This window comes from Ceratotherium simum, chromosome 3 (assembly GCF_057802395.1).
Source record: "Ceratotherium simum simum isolate JZ-2026a chromosome 3, ASM5780239v1, whole genome shotgun sequence".
NCBI lineage: Eukaryota > Metazoa > Chordata > Mammalia > Perissodactyla > Rhinocerotidae > Ceratotherium > Ceratotherium simum.
Genome location: NC_141902.1, coordinates 25,363,260 through 25,385,157, shown reverse-complemented (window position 1 = coordinate 25,385,157; position 21,898 = coordinate 25,363,260). Strand labels below are relative to the sequence as shown.

Below are 21,898 nucleotides of genomic sequence, written 5' to 3'. Positions count from 1 at the left end.
ATCAAATCTGATAGATTCCCAAGATTGAGAAGCACACATTCCTGCCTAGCTGATTCTTTTGCTTGACCCAATAAGGGTAAAGTCAAAAACAGAACTAAATGAAATACACTCATGATGAATCAAAGGGAATTGAAAGTCTTTGCTAACCTCACACCTACCCTGCTTCGCCTCCACTCACCTCCCTTGGGACACTCCTCCTCCTCTTTAAGGCCTCATCCTGATTCTCAAAAATTGTGATCACTCAAGAGTGAAGCTTTTAATCTCCCGTTTATAAAAGGATATGCAAATGGAGTTCAGTTTCCTGTTGAGTCTCTGCCAAGGTCTTAGCCCGGCAGTTCTGGGAAAGGAGCCAAAGACCTCATATTTCTTATCTATTAACATTCTCCCGTCAGTGCTCAAGTCAGCAGCCTGGGCTTCAGGCTGTGGCTTGTCTTTAGTCTTATACTTTCCTAGGTTTTCTAAAGGAACTCCTTAGAATGTTTCTCCAAGAAAGTGACTTGGCTCCCAAGTAACCAGACAGGATAATCTGGTTATATTTTGGGACAGTAGGAAAAACACTAGAAAGTCTATATTCTTATATCATAGCCTCAGAATCCAATCTTGTAAGCTACTTGAGGTATTGATATAAATTAGGTCTTAGGCAAGGCTTGCAAATAAGTCATCTGTGTCTACGATACGGGGTGTCCCACATCGTATATATACAGGATGAAAAAAGCAAGGACCTGAGTTATAATAACAGCCCTGAACAGCATTAAAAAACAAAAGACCTGAAAAAAACAAGACATCTCAATGTGTTTCTGAGCGAGAGGATCTGCTAAACAACAGAAGCAAGGATTAGACTAATTATCCCTTGTGTATTCCTAATTGAACTCATGCAAAATAGCAGCTGCCATTTTTACTCAACACAAGGCATCCAGACCTAAGTTCACTGAACTGTTGTTACGGAGATTCTGATGGAAAATTATATGTTCCAAACTACGTTAAATCTGACCATCCACTAAGCATGGAATTTCCTCTTTTTCTCTAAAGCTCTGGGTTTTTTGTATTTTCTAGTATTTCTCAGCTGAAGCTAGCTCCCAAAGGGCTTTCCTGTGCATTCTCATTTCCATTACAAGGTCAATGTACAAGTTAAATTTTGAATTTCTTCAGAAACCTCTACAGAAAGATTTCCTCTTCCATTTCTCTGCTAGTCCAGGCAGCTAGTGGGAGCAGAGAGCTCAAGCTGGAACTATCTTGAGGAAGTATAACATCAGTAAAAAACACTCTCAATGTGATTGCTCCATACCCAGTCATTCACTTAGTGTCTTCTGCAGAATTTATTTCTAAATATCTTTCTCAAATCTTGATCCTCGGGCCTCCACCTTATAAAATAATACTTTTCTCTTTGAAATCTACTAACAGAGTGTTAATACTCTACAAAATTTCCACCTCTTAGTTATTACTCCCCACATCACTTACCTGAGCATTACATCCTCCAAAAATTATGTTCCGAGACCATTTGCATCTCAACAAGGAAAAGATACAAAACGTTTCCTTTCCTATTCCTGTTTTTTGCCTCTCAGTCCTAACCCAACCCCTGCAGATCTGGAAAGTTAGCACCCCCTTGTGTCATTTGTGGGCATTTTTCTCAGAGATCTGTTCCCTGAGCAGCATTTTGGGACTGAGCCTGAACTCCATTGGTATTATGACCCTTGAAGGAGCCTACCTCAGAAAGACTCAAAATTTTCTACCTAAATTCAGGTCCTGCTACTTCATCACTGTAACTTGCCATTTGAAAAGGTTGGGTTATCTACAAATCACTTCTAGAAAAACTGACAACTCAGTCTTCAATTCTACAGGATACATGGGTCCTATGACGTTCCAAAGCAAAGGCTTAAATGCCTTTGCATTCAAGGGAATGGACTGTAATGGGACCTATCCAGATCACATGATTTCGATGGAAGAAAGAAGCATTGTCAATTTAGATAACTCCAGCTCTCTGGTCTACTTTTGTTCTCCTAATACCACACCTCATTCTACCATGTATTTATGGCAGACCTAGTCTACTCACAGCTTGGCACAAGTCAACAGAGTCTTATGTAAGTCTGGAGGCTCGAGGTAAAGTAAGTGCACCCAACTCCAGAGTAAAATTTTCCCCTCTCTCCAATGCAAAGACTCAAAGGGCTACGGATAAACAGGTCTATAATCACCCCATATTTCCATTTGGATCTATTTCTCTCAGTACCTGTACATTGTTTCTGCATAGAGAATTCAGTGATGAAAATAGAAACTCTATCCTACTTATACTAGTTAACTCAACTATCAGTGCAGATTGATTGTATGGAAAGGAGACAATTTTGCACCAGGATTTATTCACCTTTATTTTGATGAGAAAAACAAGAGAGAAACTCTCTTCATACAATGACTTTCTCTCTGGATAGCTTGTTTGCCAGGAAGGGGTAGGATGGTTCTGTCATGGCTCTTTGGCTTCCACACCCCAAGCCATCTGGGCTCCATCACATCTGGAGGAAGGATCTTCTTGTTCAGCATCGTTTATGCCATCACACTGATCCCAGTAGCCAGATCTGACTATACAGATTGGTGAATAAACTTGGAAGAGCCCGTATTATGAGAGAGAGGTGGAAAGTGGTGGGACGGATGGGACCTGGGTGCTGGGAAACTGCTCATGTCTGCTGCTGACTCAGTCTTCTCACCAGCTGCCTAATCCAACAGATGCATCTTTCTTAGGAGGCACCAGACACCCAGAATATCCACATCCTGTGGTTCCTGTACCCTGAACACCCCACATTTGATTTCCAATTCAGAGAACAAAAGCTGCTGGCTTTGGGCCAGTTCATAACAGATGTGGATCACAACCGCCAACTACCCAGGAAGCATCCACCGAGGCAGAGTATGAGAATCAACTCCTTAGAAATTCCCACACTTGTGATCCATCATTCATCCAACTCCTGCTCAAAGAGAGAGACTGGGAGACTTTCTCCTGAGCATCTTCAGGGATTTAATGCTTCCTGCTGGAAATTAAGAAGGCTAAGTTTACTACTAAGATTTAAGAAGGCTGAGAGTTAAGAGAATTAATGGAAAATAGGTATTACAACTTTTCATGTACTTTAGGAAAACCTGCAAATCTGTCCAAAGCTTTGACATAATGCCTTCCTATATCACTGACCTTGCCCATCTCACTCTCTGAATCCCATGTGATGATCAAATGCTGGATAGGCATTCAAAACCATGACCAGCAGGACTTTGCTACTCTCCACATGTAGGGGAATGATGATGGCGAATCTGTTGATCAGAATACCATTGCTAGTTTGTGCCAGGCCTTGCAAGGATGTCCAAGTACTGCAACTGTCTGTGAGAGATTGTACCCCGGCTTTCCCTAAGTCTGTAGATTTCCTTTACTATTTTTTGCCACAAGAAAATGGTCCTTACTGTGCACTGCCTACTTAGTAAAGCCAGGAAAGATAGGAAGGGCAGAGACAAAGTGCAAAGAGAGAAACAAAGACATTTGTACCAGGGAAAATTCAGTTCTGGACTCAGAGTATTAATCAGTTGAATTGATATTAGAATGATCTCCTCAGAAAATATAAAGGCCAGTATTATGATGTGTGTTTTCTTAGAGTCTCTGAAAGAAAATATGAGACTTCAAGGAGTGCTAAATTCTTGAATCCTTCAGATGTCTCCAAAGAAAATAAAAAGGGCTTAGCTAGGGCTAGAATAATCCACAGTCTTGGCGATGGCTAAGCTGCCAGCCCTCTGCAAACTGTAAACTAGGTCATGCAGGACTCCCATTCTCATCTTTCTGTGCCCTTTACTTGGACCCTCCTCCACATCACATCCCTCATATGCTTTTGTTCTATTTCCATCAAAACCTGACATCGAGAAATGATGTGAAACCAATTCATACTAATTTGTAAGTGACGAAAATAGATGGAGGCTTTAGCTCTTCTGAGGTTAGATGGGAGGGAGGGGCATTGTATTTTACTAAATATAGTGCCATAAGCTAAAGACTAAAGCAACCAGGGCAGAATATGCAAAGCTTAAGGAACACTGGTCAAAACGAAAGACGGAATTTGTTTTCTCTTCATTTGGAGGCTCAATGTGGATCATACAAGGAGAGCCTGGAGTCTTCAAGAGCAGTCACTTCTCATCCTGTGTCCAGGGAGGCACCGCTGGACAACAGAGCCAAAGAGACCATTAACCTGCCTGGGGAGAGAGGCTTGCAGCAGAGGACAGAATTGGGGCCAAGAAGGAAAAAGAAAAAGAAGGATACCTGGGAAAAGATTTCATTTGAATACCAGGAATAGCTTTGCAACAGTTGAAAGCCGTTCAGCAGTGACACAAACATGCTTGTCAGAGTGTGAGTTCAGGTGGATGACTGCACTGGGAAGGTTGTCTACATTGGCTGGGAGCTAGAACTCAATGACCTGAGCCCTTTTCCTCCTTGGAATTCATTACAGAATATTCTAAGTTGAAAGGAAATCAGGACTTCCACCAAAAAGCCACAAAGTTATTCTTTTGGCATATTCCTTCCCAATTTTCTTTTTCAACATATAGATTATTACATACTTTGTTTATGTAATCATACTCCATATACACGTTTGTATCTTTTTTAACGTTATATAATAAATTCTCTGTTATTAGATACTTTTCCTAATCAATATTTTTAATGAGCCACATTAATATTGCATCTTGGAACATACCACCGTTTACTTATTCAATTCTCTTATTACTGAGAATTTAAGCAACTTCTACATTCTTCCTATTATAAAAATTGCTGTGATGAACATATCTGTACTTATAAATTTTCATTATTTAAAATTATCATATATGTATATGAGGAAATATATATAAAGCTTTGTATATATTTTATGTATGTTTATAAACTCTGAAGTAAGCCCACTTTTCCTCAAATAAAAAATTCAAAATAAGTTTTTAGGCCAACTTGAATTTATAAACACTTAGGGTTGTAAAGGAAATTGTCAAATTCTACTTTTAATTGTTTTATATATTAATTTAGTTACACTTACATATTTAAAATCACATATATAAAATAGCATATTAATTTTGAAATACTGCTTTTTTCCATTCTCATAGTTCATAAGTTTTATTCAAATTTTTCACAAGCCTCTCAAAGCAATCTATTTGTCATCAGTAGAGCTGCTTTTTTTTACTTGTTTTTTTTAATTTTTAATTTATTTTTTGTTGCAGTAACATTGGTTTGTAACATTGTATAAATTTCAGGCATACATCATTATACTTCTATTTCTGCATTTATTACATTATGTTCACCACCCAAATACTAATTACAATCCATCATCACACACATGTGCCTAATCATCCCTTTTGCCCTCCTCCCTCCCCTCCTCCCCTCTGGTAACCGCCAATCCAATCTTTGTCTCTATGTGTTTGTTTGTTGTTGTTTTTATCTTCTACCTATGAGTGAGATCATATGATATTTGACCTTCTCCCTCTGACTTATTTCATTTTGAATAATACCCTCAGTGTCCATCCATGTTGTCACAAATGGCTGAATTTATCTTTTCTTATGGCTGAATAGTATTCCATTGTGTATATATACCACATCTTCTTCATTTATTCATCCCTTGATGGGCACTTAGGTTGCTTCCAAGTCTTGGCTATTGTGAATAATACTGCAGTGAACACAGGGGTGCATATATCTTCATGCATTGGTGTTTTCACGTTCTTTGGATAAATATCCAGCAGTGGAATGGCTGAATCATGTGGTAGCTCTACCCTTAATTTTTTGAGGAATCTCCATACTGTTTTCGGTAGTGGCTGCACCAGCTGGTACTCCCACCAGCAGTGTATGAGAGTTCCCTTCTCTCCACATCCTCTCCAACACTTGTTGTTTCCTGTCTTGTTAATTATAGCCATTCTGACAAGAGTGAGGTGATATCTCATTGTAGTTTTGAGCTGCATTTCCCTGATAGTTAATGACGTTGAACATCTTTTCATGTTCCTGTTGGCCATCTATATATCTTCTTTGGAGAAATGTCTGTTCAGGTCTTTTGCCCATTTTTTTTTTTTTTGTGAGGAAGATCGGCCCTGAGCTAACATCTGCCAATCCTCCTCTTTTTGCTGAGCACGACTGGCTCTGGGCTAACATCCATGCCCATCTTCCTCCACTTTATATGAGACGCCGCCACAGCACGGCATGACAAGCAGTGCATTGGTGCACGCCCGGGATCTGAACCGGCAAACCCCGGGACGCCGCCGCAGCGGAACGAGCGCACTTAACCGCTTGCGCCACTGGGCCGGCCCCATCTTTTGCCCATTTTTTAACTGGGTTGTTAGTTTTTTTTGTTGTTGAGCTGTATGAGTTCTTTATATATTTTGGAGATTAACCCCTTATCAGGTATGGTTTGAAAATCTCTTCTCCCAATTGTTAGGTTGTCTTTTCATTTTGTTGATGGTTTCCTTTGCTGTGCAGAAGCTTTTCAGTTTGATGTAGTCCCATTTGTTTATTTTTCCTATTGTTTCTCTTGGCCAGTCAGACATAGTGCTTGAAAATATGTGGCTGACACTGATGTTGAAGAGGGTACTTCCTATGTTTTCTTCTAGAAGTTTCATGTTTTCAGGTCTTACATTCAAGTCTTTAATCCATTTTGAGTTAATTTTTGCACATGGTGTAAGATAATGGTCTACTTTCATTTTTTTGCCTGTGGCTGTCCAGTTTTCCCAACACCATTTGTTGAAGAAACTTTCTTTTCTCCATTGTATGTTCTTGGTAGAACTGCTTTTTTTATTCTTCACACATTTTTCCAGAACATATTGAACTCACCTGTGTCTACATTGTCTTAATTATACCACATTATGAATCCATATGCAAAGCTATCACTAAAACATTTGTAAACCCCAATACCTATTCAAAAAACATTAGAACTGCTGTTTTGACATTTATCCTGTGTGTGAATATCCATGATCTAGACAAGACATTTCCTTTAAAAGATTTGTTTAAACAATATTGAACACTTGTAATTTCAAAGGCATACTCCCAAGAATAGTTACTAATTTTCTGTTAAATTGCTTAGTCAGCTTTTCCACTAATCTCGTCCCCTGACTTCCATGAGTATCTGTGCACTGGCATTGGTTGAGATCATCCCAGGATAATGTGTCTTCACTAATCTGTACTTGATTGTGCAAAATAAAATATTGCATGAAAGCATTGTAACATTGCTTTTTGTAATTTTCGTAAGGACTCAAATTTACGGGGAATCTCTCTTCTCTGAGGATAATAAACCTCACTTTATATTCACACATGTGTAGTATTTTCTCACAGTCAATTTGCCAAAGTGGAAATATTAGCTCAAACTAGTATAAATATGTTCACCCTCTTGATATTAACTAACAGACTTCCAATAAAAATATAGCAATTTATATTCTTACCAACTTCTTGCCAGCATTGGGAACATCACTTTTTCTGACAAAAGCATTGTTTAAATATCTGTCCAAAAGATGGTTTGTTAATGTTTTATTTACATTTTTTATTAGAAGAGGGTTAAAACATTTCTTGAAGTTTGTTAATCAATAAGCGAATTTCTTCACTTGCACTTTGCCTGTGAATTTTTTAGGTTTTTAGGGTTTTACTTATTGATTTGGGTGATTGATATAATTTTGTGCCTCAGAGTTTTATAACATTTAACCACAATAACAGCATTGGTGAAAGGAGATTTCTGAGGTATTCCAGATGGCAGAGGGTAATGATGGCAAAATGCCAAGGAAAGGAAAAAAAAGAAGCCAGTTTTTGTATGTCTGTGTTTCACTGTGGCTTCAGTACCACGGAGATTGAAGTGTATTAAGCCTTTTCTTAAAAACAGCCAGCTGTGATCCACTCTGTGAGTCTAAGCATCTAGAGGAGTCCTCTGAGTATCATACCTCTGAGTATCAAGAAAGCAAGAGGGGGCCGGCCCAGTGGCTTACGGTTAAGTGCGCGCGCTCTGCTACTGGCGGCCCGGGTTCGGATCCCAGGCACGCACCAATGCACGGCTTCTCTGGCCATGCTGAGGCGGCGTCTCACATACAGCAACTAGAAGGATGTGCAACTATGATGTACAACTAACTACTGGGGCTTTGGGGAAAGAAAAGGAGGAGGATTGGAAATAGATGTTAGCTCAGAGCCAGTCTTCCTCAGCAAAAAGAGGAGGATTAGCATGGATGTTAGCTCAAGGCTGATCTTCCTCACCAAAAAAAAAAAAAAAAAGCAAGAATAGGGGCCGGTCCGTGGCCCAAGCGGTTAAGTGCACGCGCTCCGCTGTGGCGGCCCGGAGTTCACAGGTTCGCATCCCGGGCACGCACCGACACACTGCTTGTCAAGCCGTGCTGTGGCGGTGTCCCATATAAAGTGGAGGAAGTGGGCACGGATGTTAGCCCAGGGCCGGTCTTCCTCAGCGCAAAAAAAAAAGAGGAGGATTGGCAGATGTTAGCACAGGGCTGATCTCCTCACAAAAAAAAAAAAAGAAAGCAAGAATACGTTTGCTTCCTTGGCCCCTGACACCTCCCTTTAGGGATTGACTCCACATTGTCTACGGCAATGGTTTCAGAATGTGAATGAGGATCACCATAGTCATCCGTAATAAATAATCCCAAACACACATTTCAATAACATTTATTAAATACACCCATGGCAATGTAAAAGAGAACATCTGGAAGAAGTAAAGGGGATGGAACTAACAATGACTGTGAGCCTGTGTACTGGGTCCCACACTGTCTAAGGTCACATCTGTCTAATCTACATAGTTCCTCCCTTCAAAGAGCTCGATGTCTAGTACAAAACAAAACAAGTGCTTGGAAAGTGGTTGTTGTGAATTAAATTCCATCTCACTGGAATATGACATGCTTTCAGAGTCCAACTTTTTTTTAACTAACATATTTCTAGCAGTCATAACTTGAAGCAGATCCACAAGGTGAAACTTTGTCACCGAATCCCCAAATTCTAATAGTTTATGTGTCTCGTTCTGATGAGAAAACGGTCAAATGTGGGAGTAGAGATGGCAAGAAGGCCATTATTAGGTAGCACTGGATACCTGGACCAGTGATGTGATGAAGAGTACAGACTCTTCACAAATAAAGCCTCAGTTATCAAAAAGTCGCAAGTAAGTAAAGAGATGGTGGCAGGGAAAATTGTGTTGGGTAGAGTTAGCTGGGAAGAGCTCTTGGAGATGAATCTTGAGTTGGTCCTTGAAGATAGTGGAAGACCTATCACGACTGGGAATATTATTTCAGAGTCAAGAATCTCCCTCTCTGACCTAATGCCACCAAGCAGTACCCTCAACCCACAGCAAAGGCATAATTTATCCCTATCCACTTAAACTATGTGTTTTTGAAAGATATTTCCTGGGAACTAAGTAATATTTCTGTTCACCTCACAGAATCGATGACGTAAATACCATAGATCTGAGAGCTTACGTGTCCTGGGCTCTCCTTCGCTCTTCTCTTGACTCTGAATATTTTGATCCAAGAGCACAGGGATTAATCCCCTCACCCTGAGATTACAATCACCAGTTAGCGCACCAAGCCCAATTGCTCTTTTTAAATCTAGAATACCAAAAGCAATGCACAGGGGAAGAAAACTATACCTAGCTTCCTCCCAGGGTATCCAAAATAATTGGGCTTATGGCTGAAAGGATAGAATACATCAACTCATTCAAAATAAAATCAGAAGAGCCCATTTTCAGTGAATATAAACAATTCCCTGAGATAACACTTTTAATGAAATTCTCATTTTTAGTGCAGAAATGGAGCATATCATTCTTGGATTGCTTATTTTCTAAAAGAGCAGACTCTTTCAGATATTAATTTTTCAGCATAGAGTGATGAGTTTATAACATTTCTCTCTGGTATAGCAAACCGGAGGCAGTAACATCAATAGAAAGAAGAAATATGACTAACTTCCTGCTTCTCACAAGAAATCATACAGGAAAACATATTCCAATCCAAAAAGAAAAAAGTCTTAAACATTTTAAAGTCTCAGATTACTTGCTATTGCAATAGGAACACGTAATGTTACAAAAGACAGATTTTTCTGTCACCATCTTACCCTAGTGATTGATCTTAGCCTCATCACATCATTATGTCCATCCTGACATGATGCAGGATGCAGAACACAGCATCACGTACACAATGTTCTTGCCAAAAATAAATAAATAAACTAAACCTAATCAAATCTCTAGTTCTAACAGGAGACAAGGGAACTAGAAGAACAAGTTAAAGGATTCCACAAAGAAACGACTAGACAAATCCATATGGTGAGACATTGTACAGGACAACAGACCTAGTCTCTTCAATAATCAATGTGATGAAAAGCAAAAAAAGGTACAGAGGAGGGAAAGCAGTGGAAGGGGAACTATTACAGATTAAAGAAACTTAAAAGACTTGGCAACCAAATTAAATGCATAGTCTTTAACTGGATTCTTTTTAAAAACATCTGTAAAAGACTTTTTGGAAAGAATTAGGAAAATTTGACCATGGACTGGCTATTAAATGATTTTAGGAAATTGTTAATTTTGTTAGGTGAGAACTAATATTATGTTAATGTAGAAAAATATTTTTAGTTTTTAAAAATGCATGCTAAGGTGTTTAGGAATGAATAGTCATGATGTTCATAATTTATTGTTAAATACTTGACCAATATAAATAGCAAATATGGCAAACATTAATGGTGGTTAAATCTAGGTGATGAGTCTACAGATATTAATTCTATTAATTTCTTTTTTTGCAATGTTTGAAAAACTTTATAATAAAATGTTTTCTAAAGTTTTCATTTTTAAGTAGCCAAAAGGCTGCAGCAAATTTAAACAGTTAAAAAGGAAATGCAATATGTTTCTTGAAAATTAACATACTTTCTTAAGGGATACTGCTCTGCTCAAAGAACTCCCTTCATCTGTAAGCATGCAAACAAACTAAAACTCTATGGTCATATGACGTATTTTTAAGACAACAATGAATAAAGTCACTGACTTTATAGGTAAAATAAATAAGAAAACCACTAATGGTGATGTTGCATATTTAGCATTATTCTTATTCAAGACATAAGCATAAATTAGGTATCTTAAAATCACTGCCTGTCAAAACTTGACATAATGATAGTAGCTCAAAATCAGGCCTTACACTTGTGGGGGAAGGGTGGTAGTCCCAGACTTCCACGGATGTTCCAATGAACTCCAATCAGTTGATTGTCAACCTCACTTCTCCCTCAGGTGGGTGAACATCATAGAGAAGGTAAGAGAAGATTTTGACAAAAGTCCAAGTATGTCGGGTTCCCCTAAATGAGGGGAACTTGAGTAGGTTTATATATTCTTAGGGCCCTATATGAGTTTCAGTTCAAAAGCCTGGCCTCTTTTAATTCCTGTCCAGTTGCGAAGTGTATTATTTGGCCCATTAACCCTGCAAACCATGTTGTTCCTCTCTTTACATGATTTTGCCAAAACCTCAAGTTACCGTCCCAACTACATATCACTTAAACAACTAAAGATTATTTTTAATGGAAAGGCTAAAGTATTGCCACAGAAATACAGTAAGAGTACTGAAGGTGATGTGGTCGATTCTTGGTCTTCACTGAGCCCTCACTCCCTCTGTCACCAAAGCACAATCATCGTGGATCCAGCATCCGACCCCTGGAGTACCACCAAGAAGAAGAAACCAGAGGCATATAATCTACAGATCCATGGTCCTTGACTCTCGAGGATTCCGACCAAAGTGTTCGGATCAATTTTATCATTTTTACACACCTGCTGTCTGCTGATCACATAGATTTAAAACAAGAGTTATCAAAGTGTGGTCCTTGGACATCTAGGGGCCCAAGACCTTTTCAGGGAGTTCATGAAGTCAGAACTATTTTCATAATAATACCAAAATATTATTTGCCTTTTTCATTGTGTTGACATTTGCACTGATGCTGCAAAAGCAATGGTGGGTAAAACTGCTACACCTTAGCATGAATCAAGGCAGTGGCATCAATTCTGTATTAGTAGTCATAATATTCTTCACTGCCACGTATTAGCAGCAAAAAAAGAAGCCAATTTCACTTAAAAGTGCTATTGACCGTATTAGATTGTGAGGGCTGCCATAACAAAATACCACAGACTAGGTGACTTAAACAACAGCAATTGATTTTCTCATAGTTCTGAGGCTTGAAGTCCAAGATCAATGTGCCCAAAGAGTTGGTTTCTCCTGAGGCCTCTCTCCTTGGCTTGCAGATGGCCACCATCTCGCTGTGTCTGCATGTGGTCTTTCCCTTGTGCATGCATATCCCTGGTGTCTCTTCTCTTTGCGCATCCAAATTTCCTCTTCTTATAAGGACATCTGTCAGTCTGGATTAGGATCCACCCTAAGGGCCCATCCTAATCCAATGCAAATGACCTCACTGTAACTTAATTATCTCTTTAAAGGCCCTATCTTCAAATACAGTCACATTCTGAAGTACTGGGGGTGAGGACTTCAGCATACAAATTTTGGGAGGACAAAATTCAGTCCATAACATTGATGAAGCAGTAAAAACTATTAATTTTCTTGAATCTCGACTCTCAAGTATATGTCTTTTTAGTATTCTGTGTGACAAAAGGGGAACTAAACAAAAACAACTGCTGCATCCAAATTATGATAGTTATCTTGAGGGAAAACATTTGTGCAATTGCTTGAGTTGCAAGCTGAACTAGCCACTTTTTCCATGAAAGATCATTTTAGTTTGAAAGAATGACCAACAGACAAACTATGGTTATTCAGTCTTGGGTGTTTGGCAGACATCTTCTTGAAAGTGAATGAACTGAGCCTGTCACATCAAGAAAAAGAACTCATAGTTGTTTCTAATGACAAAAATCTGAGTTTTCAGACAAAAATTAGAGTTTAGGAAAACTTGTATCTGCCACCATGAGCTGGATGGCTCCCCAATACTTAAATACTTCTCTGATTTCAGATATTGGTGGTGATATTAACTCCCATGATATTTTGATATTGTAGAATGCAATGTGACAACATGTGGAAGTTGTCTAACTCAATGATCCAATTATTTCCAAAATGACAAATGAATAATGTTACAAAACCATGCATGGATGAAAGTTTCATCCAAAATGCAAGATAGACCAATGGATTTTCATGTGATAGAATATGAAAACTTCATTAACGTCTCACATTGCAACTAATCCCTCTTTTCGAACTACATATCTGTGTAAGGCTAAGTTTGTCTCACATACTTCAACCAAACCAACATATTGCCATAGATAGAATGCATGAGCAGACATGAGAATCCAGCTGTCTTCTAATTAGCCAGCTCTTTCCTGACAGATATCTAAAGACTACTATCAAACACCCCTAGCATCTCCCTTCCTAGTCTAAACTCCCCCATGTTTTTTAGCTGCTCCTCCCTGTCAAGGATTTGAAGTCACTTCAAAAGCCTGGTATTCTCCTTTGAATATGCTGCAATTTGTCTGTAACTCTCAAAAACTAGACGTTAATACCAGGATCAGGGAGTGGAGAAATAAAGCTAGTTCAACGTTCACATCCCAAATATTCCAAGCTTGGAGGACAGCGCTGTCCAATCCCTATTTCATTTCTCGACTTGGTACCCCATAAATTTTCTCAAAGTGCTCTGAGTCAACAGGGATGAGGCCTGGACCCAGCCAGGACTGGACAATAACATGGTAAACCCAGTCCCCACACTGTCCCTTTCCTCTATTCCTCCCTGACCATGAGCTTTATAGGCACTGAGAACATGGCCTGGCCTCCTTCCAGGAAGAACTGAACTTCAGGCAACACCTGCCCTGGGCCTGCCCCTCCTCCTTCCCACAGAAAACCATCTCATACAACCGTGAAAATCCGCATAGATAAAGAAATGCCAGGTTGCCCAGGCCACTCTATGGCTTCTTCGGGGAAAGAGATCAGCTGTGGGACTGAGAGGATACCCAGAGACACTTTCAAATAACAAATGCCTGAAGAAAAAACCAAGAAGACTCTATATTTACCCAGTGTAGCAAAAAATATCATGGGCTAGGATAGGGATACTTGACTTGTATGTTCCTTTGAAGTTGGGTGCCTTGGCCATGTAATGAGACTTCTCTGGATCTTTCTAGACTCTTTCCTCTGAACATTCAAGGCAGTGAATATATGATTCTTGAAGTCTCTCCCAGCTATGACATTCTAAGACTCCTCTTCAGAGGCACAACGGATCCTTGATTACTCGTGTTATTGGAACGAATGTAATTTGAATACTCCAATTATGTAGATAAGATGAAATTCATTTCTATTTGGCTTTAGAATATATCTCATGGTGTGAATCAAATCACAGCAAATTTATCTTCTCAATGATGCTTAACTCAGGCTAATGCTAAAAATCAATTTGTTTGCAACTAGTGGTGTTGTACTCCACAAAACAAATGTGGAGCAAGTATTCCATAAAGCAGCCTGGTGCCAGAGAGAGAGCAGGGGACTAGGAGTTGGGAAGATGTGAGTTCTGGCCACGGCTCTGTCACTTCCTAGCTTATCATCTCTGACCATGAGAGACTGCATCCTTAAAATGGATTCAGAAGACACTTTCTAAACACTCACGAAGCCAGGCCCTATGCTGGCAAAGAGTATACAGAGATAAACAAGAAAAATCCCTTCTCTCGAGAGTCTCTACCTAATGAAGAAGAGAGAAAAAGGGTTTTGAGTGCAATGACTGAGTTGAACACTGGAAGTCATGAAAATTCAGGGAAGGGGTGTGCACCTAACCCAGTCCAGTCTTGAGCCATCATTTAAGACTTCCCAGGGAATGCAACAGCTAAGCTAAGAGCAGAAAATGAACAGGATCCAAGGAGGTGCGTTAAGGACCAAATGGGGGAATAGAAGAAGGAAAGGGCATTTCAGGCAAAAGCAATCATGTGGCAAAGACAAAGAGGTATGAAAGAACATGGAGCCTTCAGGAAGCAAGTAGTTGGGTGCAGCTGAGCATAAGGGAGCAAGTGGAAAAGTACAAGATGTAAGCCTCAGAGGTAAGCAAAAGTCTACATTCCATACCATTTTACCCTGAAGATAACGGGAGCCATCAAAAATTTTAACTATGTAGTTTCATACTTGGGGTCCCCCCAAGGCTTAGCATCAGTATTAATCAGCTATTTCTGCTATGGCTATGATCTATAACAAACAATCCCAAAATTGCAGTTGCTTACAACAAACATATACTGTTTTTGTTCATTGGTCTGCTGGCCAGCTGGACTTGGCTTCAAGGGCGCTGGTGGAAATCCACGATGGGATGCCTCCTGGAGCCTCAGCTTGGAACTGGCACACTGTGACTTCCACCCATATTCTCTGGATCAAAGAGTGGCCAAGCCTGAAATCCACTGGGTAGGATGTATACTCTGCCTGTAGTGCGAGGCTCTTTAAAGTCATATGACAAAGCACATGGAGGTACATTTCTGTTACAGAGAGAGAGTGAAAGTTGGGAACCACAACAGCTGTATTCTCATCAGGATTCATCACCCCAAAACTCTCTGCCACGGCCCCAGGATTATAAGATTCAGTGGCTCAAACCCACAGGATCACATGGTTTAAGTTTTGGCATTACTTAAGATTTTAATGGCCTTTTCATTCCTAACTTATTGTTTCCTATAACTTAATTTATAGGAATTTAAAAGAAGCTTAATTTATTATTCAACACAGTAACCACCCACCTCTTGCCATTTCAAGACTAGCACCTAAAACCAGCTATACTCAAGAGTCCAAGGTACAATTCTTCCTTCTCACCTAGCCCTCACCATGAGGCCCACATTGTCCTGCTTTCTGCCCTAAGGCATCCTCTACTACATTTTCTGTAACTAAGACCATAGCATTTCTTCTTTTCCTCTTTTCCCATTTGTTTTTTGGGTTTTTTAATCAACAAAAGAGTGTTAGAATCTGCATGTGGAGGTGAAGTTGCTTGGAGTTTACGGGATTGGAAAGCAGTTGTTTGTAGGGTGGGAAGATGCTGTTACAAAGATTATAAGTAAAATTGTAGTAATATTGTAAATCATTAAGCCATGGATCTGGATAAGATCCTCCAGAGAAAGTGTGAAGTTCAACATTTTTTCAATCCTTCTCCCTTTTGATAACAGTAACAAAATTCACACTCTCCTTTAATAATTATCAATTAATAATGTCATTTTCCATGAGCCTAGTGTATGACCCTATTTTCACAGTAATAGATAACGAGATCAATGGCAAACCGGGACCAGTGTCTCAAGGCCCCAGAGGAAAGTTTTCAAAAAAAGAGAATGCCTATGTCAAAAATCAGGGGTCAAACACAATATAAATAAAAAGCATCAACTGAATTTGACCAGAGCCATTGTTGTCTAGTTGCACAGGTTGTGCCTTGCACAAGAGAAGAGAGGGTCTAAAATACAGCCCGTGCTCTGCCTGCTGAGCCGAGGCCCTGGTTCGGAGCTGCATCAACTGGAGAATGGGGAGCTGTTTATGAAGCACACAAAGATGCCATCTGATTGACAAACTTGAATCCAAGTGGCTATCTCTGCAATCGCCCAGCAGGGTTGTCTTTTCTTAATGACACAAAGCACCATATGGGCTACTATCCCTGAATTTAGCTACCAGGGAGTCAATGGAGAGGATAATGTTTTAAATTACTATGAAAGCCCTTTCTAAACTGCATAACACTGCTCAGGTGTAAAGTGAGGCAGGCAGATGTGATTCGGCAGCTGAGCAGGTGACAGGAGAAATCACACTGACAACAAACATTTTCCACCTAACCCACAGGATGTAAAATCCACTTGAGACATTCAGATATCTGACGAACTCCTCTGTGGAAACCGTGAGCGAGTAGCCTGGCCAGAAAGCACAGATGGGAGTGGATGTGATGATTTCTGAAAGTCCATTAGGTGGCAAACTCCAGCGCAGATCTAGCCAGTGGAGAGAAGCCTCAGACAGGAGCACCTGGGCGAGCCTGCCCTGAACTAACTGTGCAAACCCTTTGATCTTGCTGCAGTCTGACTGGGAGTAAACACCCAGCCACAGGAGTTCTCAACCACATAGGGTGAAACAAGGGGAGGTTTTCGTAAAACTCTACGGCACTGTGTCAGTAAAAAGCAATGCCGGGTGCGGAGCTGCTATAGCAGCGAGTATAGTAACCCTCGGACTATTGAGTATTGCAGCTGCTATAGCATGTGAGAAAGAGGCAACACACAATGCTACTAAACCTACAGAAATCTGTACAAAAATGCAGGGGCAACGTGGCGTTTTCCTGGGAAATCCTCAGCCTGGCTGCAATGCCCCAGGGGATGAACACAGCAGATAGCCATCCCTCCTTGCTCAGTGACCCAGAAAGGATGCCAGGAAGTTGACCAGACCAGAAGAGGTGGCTCCTAGCTGCTCACCCTTGTGTGAAACTGGAGTTTCAACATGTTCTTATAGCCACATTTGGGGACTACGTAAGGCATTTCTTTAAAACCATTCTTTGGCTTCATTCATGTTGATTCTACTGCACAAGAAAGTTATATGAGCCATCTCATATGGAATTTCTGAATCCAAATCTCTAGAGATATTTGCCTGAATGCTTTGCTTTGCTACTTGGAAAGATGAATTTAAAGAGACATTGATTTGTTTTTAGGCAATCACCAGCCATAATTCTAATGCTGACTATACTGTAAATCACCAATACCTCATCAGTGCTACACATCGCCTTCTCACTTCTTATGCCACACGTTATATGCCCTTAAAGCAGCATTGGTGACTGTGAAGGCCTTGACTCTGGAATACTCATGGATCCAAGACCCATCCCTCTGGCGATGCCAGTTTTCCAAGACTGAGAGTTAGGTGCTGGTCTAGGAAGTGAGAACAATCTAAAACAATAAGAAACAACAATTCAAAGAACTTCATGACGTGTACTGGACTGGACGTGTTCACCATAGGAATATGTGCTCCCACCTACTCCTCAGACGACAACCTCCCAAAAGCAAATCCACCCCTACCTGCTATTGATTAAGTCATCAGGAACCAGCAACAAGTGCCATCTTTCTAAGATCAGACTCTTTGTTCCCTTTGTATCCCCAATTGAACTCACACTAAATAGCAGCTGCCATTTTTACTCAACACAAGATGTAGAGACCCAAGTTCACTGAAATGTTGTTACTGATTTCTGATGGAAAGTTAAACATTCCAAACTACGTTAAATCTGACCATTCGCTAAGCATGGAATTTCCTCTTTTTCTCTAAATGTTCTGGGTTTTTTGTATTTTCTAGCTGAAGCTAGCTCCCAAATGGCTTTCCTGTGCATTCTTATTTCTATTACAATGTTAATGTACAAGATAAAATTTAAATTTCTTCAAAAACTTCTACAGAGAGATTTCCTCTTCCATTTTTCTACTATCCCAGGCAGCTATCAGGCAAAACGGCTCAAGCTTGAACTATCTTGAGGCAGTATAACATCAGTAAAAAAACAATCTCTATGTGATTGCTCCATACCCAGTCACTCACTTAGTGTCTTCTGCAGAATTTATTTCTAAATATCTTTCTCTAATCTTGATCCTTAGGCCGTCATCTTTTAAAATCATACTTTTCTCTTTGAAATCTACTCCCAGTGTTGATACTTTACAAACTTTCCACCTATCAGTCCTTCCTCCGAACCTCCCTCACCCTGAGCCTTACACCCTCCAAAAAGAAGGTTCTGAGACCATTTGCATCTCAAAAGGAAATGATACAAAACAGTTCCCTTCCTATCCCTGTTTTTCGCCTTCTCAGTCCTCACCCAACCCCTGCAGATCTGGAAAGTTAGCACCACCTAGTGCCATTTGTGGGCATTTTCTAAGAGATCTGTCCCCTGAGCAGCATTTTGGGACTGAGCCTGAATTCCATTGATTTTATGACCCTTGAAGGTTCCTGACTCAGAAAGACTCAAAAGTTTCTACCTAAATCCATGTCCAGCTACTTCATCAATATAATTTGCCTTTGGAAATGTTGGGGCTATATACAAATAATTCCTGTAAAAACTGAGAACTTGATATTCAATTCTATAGGATATATGGATCCGATGAATCTCCAGAGGAAAGGCTTGAATGTCTTTGCATTCAAGGGAATGGACTGTAATGGGAGCTATCCAGATCACATGTATTCGATTGAAGGAAGAAGCATTGTCATCTTAGACAACTGCAACTCTCTGGTCTACTTTTGTTCTCCTAATAGCACACCTCATTCTACCATGTATTTATGGCAACCTAGTCTACTCACAACCTAGCACAAGTCAACATAGTCTTGTGTTAGTCTGGAAGCTCGAGGTAAAGTAAGTGAATCTGACTCCAGAGTAAAATTTTCTCCTCTCACCAATGCAAAGCCTTGAAGGAGTATATATAAACAGGTATCTAATCACCCCATATTTCCATTTGGATATGTTTCTCCCTGTTCCTGTACATCGTTTCTGCATAGAGAATTCGTTGATGAAAATTGAAACTCTATCCTACACACACTAATTAATTCAGCTATCACTACAGATTGATTGTATGGAAAGGAGAGAGTTTTGCACCAAGATTTATTCAGTTCAATTTTTTTTTAATTGAGGTCATAATATTTTATAACATTTTGAAATTTCAGTTGTACATTATCATTTATCAGTCACCATGTAAATGTGCCCCTTACCCACCCTCCAACTCCCTTCCCCTCTGGTAACCACTAATCTTTCTCTTCGTCCATGTGTTAGTTTTTCTTCCACATTTGAATGAAATCAAATGTGTTTGTCTTTCCCTGTATGGTTTATTTCACTTAACGTAATGCCCTCGAGGTCCATCCACGTTGTTGTAAATGGGACTATTTTGTCTTTTTTTATGGCTAAGTAGTATTCCATTGGGTCTGTATACCACATCTTTATCCATTCATCAGTTGATGAGCCTTGGCTTGCTTCCACATCTTGGCTATTGTGAATAATGTTGCAATGAATATAGGGGTGCATACATCTCTTTGAATTGTTGATTTCAAGTTCTTTGTATAAATATCCCGTATTGGGATAGCTGGGTCATATAGTATTTCTATTATAATTTTTTGAGAAATCTCCATACTGTTTTCCATAGTGGCTGCATCAGTTTTCATTCCCCCCAGCAGTGTATGAGGGTTTTCTTTTCTCCACATCTTCTCCAACATTTGTTATTTATTGTCTTGTATTCACATCTAGTTTAATGAGAAAAGCAAGAGAGAAACTCTCTTCCTACAATGACGTTCTCTCTGGATAGGTTGTTTGCCAGGAGGGATTAGGATGGTTCTGCCATGGATCTTTGGCTTCCACAGCCCAAACCATCTGGTCTCCATCACATATGGAGGAAGCATCTCCTTGTTCAGCATTGTTTATGCCATCACACTGATCCCAGTAGTCAGATCTGACTATACAGATTGGCTAATAAGCCTGGAGGAGCCCGTGTTCTAAGAGAGAGGTGGAAAGTGTGGGACAGATGGGACCTGAGTGCTGGGAAACTGCTCATGTCTGCTGCTGACTCAGTCTTCTCACCAGCTGCCTATTCCAACAGATGCATCTTTCTTAGGAGGCGCCAGACACCCAGAATATCCACATACTGTGGTTCCTGTACCCCTAATACCCCACATTTGATTTCCAGTTTTGAGAATTAAAGCTGCTGGCTTTGGGCCAGTTCACAACAGATGGGGCTGACAACTGCCAACTCTACAGGAAGCATCCACCAAGGCAAGGCATGAGAATCAGCTTCTTAGAAACTCCCATCCTTGTGATCCATCAATCATCTAACTCCAGCTCAAAGAAAGAGACTGGGAGATTTCTTCCTGAGCATCTTCAAGGATTTAATGCTTCCTGCTGGAAATTAAAAAAGCTAAGTTTGCTGCTAAGATTTAAGAAGTTTGAAAGCTAAGGGAATTAACGAAAAGTAGGGATTACAACTTCTCATGGACTTTAGGAAAACCTGCAAATCTATCCAAAGCTTTGACAAAATGCCTTCCTATATCGCTGAACATACCCATCTCTGAACCCCACATTGTGATCATTCGCTGGATAGGCATTTAAAGCTATGACCAGCCAGACCTTTCCTCTCCTTGCATGTAGGGCAATGGTGATGGGGATTCTGCTGATCAGAATACCGTTGCTAGTTTGTGCCAGGCCTTGCAAGAATGTTCTTGTACTGCAACTGTCTGTGAGAGATTGTACCCTGGCTTTCTCTAAGTCTGTAGATTTCTTTTACTATTTTTTGCCCCAAGAAAAATGTTCTTACTGTGCACTGCCTACTTAGTAAAGCTAAGAAAGACAGGATGGGCAGGAACAACATGCAAGGAGAGAAACAAAGACATTAGTACCTGGGAAAATCCTGCTGTGGACTCAGAGTATTTATCACTTGAATTGATAGTAGAATGATCTCCTCAGAAAACATAAAGGCCAGTGTCAGGATGTGTGTTTTCTTAGGGTCTCTGAAAGAAAATATGAGAATTCAAGGAGTGCAGAATTCTTGAATCCTGCAGAATACTCAAAACAAAAAATGCTTGGCTGGGGCTAGAATAATCCAAAGTCTTGACAATTGGTAAGGGAGGCTGCCAGCTTCCAGCCCTCTGCAAACTATAAACTAGGTTACCCATGGCTCCCATTCTCATGTTTCTGTGCACTTTCCTTGGACCCTCCTCCCCACCACATCCCTTGTGTACTTTTTTTCTATTTCCATCAAAACCTGACATCAAGAAATGACATGAAACCAATTAATATTAATTAGTGAGTGATAAAAATTGATGGAGGCTGTAGCTTTTCTGAGGAGTGGGAGGGAGGGGAGTATATTTTAATAGAGATGACACCATAGCTAAAGACTAAAGCAACCAGGGTAGAATTTTCAAAGCTTGAGGAACACTGCCCAAAATGAAAGATAGATCTTTGTTCTCTGTTTGGAGTCTCAGTGTGGATCATACAAGGAGATTCTGGAGTCTTTCA

General features: G+C 40.1%; 1 long non-coding RNA gene and 1 gene segment (V, D, J or C); one reads left to right on the top strand and one right to left on the bottom strand.

The window, feature by feature from the left end:
* The window catches only part of LOC101391383 (T-cell receptor alpha chain constant-like), a 440,175-nt gene that overhangs the window by 237,208 nt on the left and 181,069 nt on the right, over positions 1 to 21,898 (top strand).
* The window catches only part of LOC147917461 (uncharacterized), an 82,600-nt gene that overhangs the window by 16,876 nt on the left and 43,826 nt on the right, over positions 1 to 21,898 (bottom strand). For 2 of the 4 annotated variants that reach the window (XR_015549953.1, XR_015549955.1), the window contains exon 7: positions 21,280 to 21,390. This is a non-coding gene — a long non-coding RNA (uncharacterized LOC147917461). Of the gene's footprint in view, positions 1 to 19,300; positions 20,786 to 21,279; positions 21,391 to 21,898 lie in introns of those variants that run through there. The other 2 variants (XR_015549954.1, XR_015549956.1) reach the window with 2 other exon arrangements.